The sequence below is a fragment of the Mastomys coucha genome, unplaced genomic scaffold (genome assembly GCF_008632895.1).
Source record: "Mastomys coucha isolate ucsf_1 unplaced genomic scaffold, UCSF_Mcou_1 pScaffold21, whole genome shotgun sequence".
Lineage (NCBI taxonomy): Eukaryota > Metazoa > Chordata > Mammalia > Rodentia > Muridae > Mastomys > Mastomys coucha.
In genome coordinates, this window is record NW_022196904.1 from 17,037,390 (window position 1) to 17,039,476 (window position 2,087).

Genomic DNA, 2,087 nt, shown 5'->3' on the forward strand with positions numbered 1-2,087 from the left:
CCCCCCCCCCCCCATGCTCTTGTTCGTTAGATGTTGGTTGTAGTGGTCCAGGCTCTTCCTCCAGAAAGCTCTCCAAAACTCCCGGCTGGTGTCAAGAACCCCTGGGCTTCTCCATTCTACCTCTTCCTGAGGCAGGATGGGAGGCAGGGAGAAGTTACAGGGCACGAGGAAAGCTATTCTCAGGATCTCTCCAGAAATTCCATTTACAGGAAAAAGGCTTGTATTAAACCTGTGCAGTCCATGGCTCCTGTGCTTCTTTTTTATCGGACTAGGTTCCATCCGGGCCATCTTCAGAGCAGTAGGACGTAATAAGGAGAATTTCAAGCAGAGGCTGAGGGTGTGGCTTGGTTGTAGAGTGCTTGCCTAGCCTGCATGGTGCCTTCTGGTCCCCCTCCCTCATGTCATTGTCCCCTGTTCCCTGTCTCCGTCCTGTCCCTCCCCCCACCTCCTGTCACCTGCCCTCCACTCCTGCCGCCCCTCCCTCACCCCAGAAACTAGAGGTAATGACTTATGCCTTAAATTCCCAGTACTTGGTGGTGAGGGTGGTAGAGGCAAGTTCAAGAATTCAAGATCACCCTTTGGCGACACAGCGAGTTCAAGGCTGGTTGAGGCTGCCTAGGAACCTGACTCACTCTCTGTCTCTTTCTGTCACACACACACACACACACACACACACACACACACACACACACACACGGGGAATGTGGGTTGGTAGAAAGGTGGCTGAGAACCGGAACACACCTGGAAACGCAACTCAAGCCCTTAAGAACACTTTCAGGAGTTCAGTTCCCAGCACCAAGTCAAGTGGTTCACAGCCCCCTGAAATAAACTTCAGGAGGATCTGACGCCCCCTACTGGCCTTCCAAGGCAAGGCAATCCAGTGCTGCCCCCTCCATTGATACAAACAACAAGTAATTTAAAGCAAAATTTAAAAAGAGTACAATTTAGAGAAAAAATTCTACTGATGAAAAGAGAAAACCTTGAGGAAGAGGTGTTGGATAAGTGAGAAGGGGAAGCCGGGCAGTGGTGGCGCATGCCTTTAATCCTAGCACTTGGGAGGCAGAGGCAGGCAGATTTCTGAGTTCGAGGCCATCCTGGTCCACAGAGTGAGTTCCAGGATAGCCAGGGCTACACAGAGAAACCCTGTTTCGAGAAAAAAAAAAGTGAGAAGGAGGGGTGGAAATGTAGATAGGGGCGGGCTTGGGAGACCGATAGTGCTGGGTAAAGTCCTGTGTGGGCGGAGACCACTCCCGTTTCAGTCCTGCATCTGTAACGCAGTCCATCACTTGGAAGGTGCTCAGAGTCACTATTGGGATGACTCCAGATTGTGAGATCAGGCTCTAAATCTCACAGTAGGCTTGCCCTGAACTTGCCAGAGTTCTTCTGACCTCCTTAGGTGTAGCAGAATTTTAGAAAAGCCATGGCACCTGGCATTCGCTCATACTGCTGAAGATTAGGAACAAACGCAGATTTATAGAGTCTTCTGGTTTAAACCTCTAGACATCACTAACAATAAAAGTGCTCCCTTTCGGCATTCACCATGGCAGACATCACTAATCGATGCAAATATTCCCCTTTTTGGCATTCACGGTGGCAGACATCACTGCCTGATGATGTCAGCACACCCAGGGAGCATAGCCAATTTCCGAGATTTTTTCTTTTTTTTTTCTTTTGAGACAGGGTTTCTCTGAGTTGCCCTGGCTGTCCTGGAACTCACTCTATAGACCAGGTTGGCCTGGAACTCAGAAATCTGCCTGCCTCTGCCTCCCAAGTGCTAGGATTAAAGGCGTGCGCCACCACCGCCCGGCTAGTAAGCACTCTTAAATACTCACTACCAGTCTATTAAGGATAGTAGCTGGGGGTTGGAGAGACAGCTCAGGGTTGAGAGCGTGAGCTGGTCTTACAGAGGACCCAAGTTTAATTCCCAGTACCCCATCTGGTGGCTCGAAACTGCCTGTAATTCCAGCTGCCAGGGATCCAACATGTCCTCTGCATGTGCATGAACACGGTACACACACACATACACACACCCACACCCACACGCACATACACACTTACCCCCCCCCCGTGCGCGCGCGCACACACAC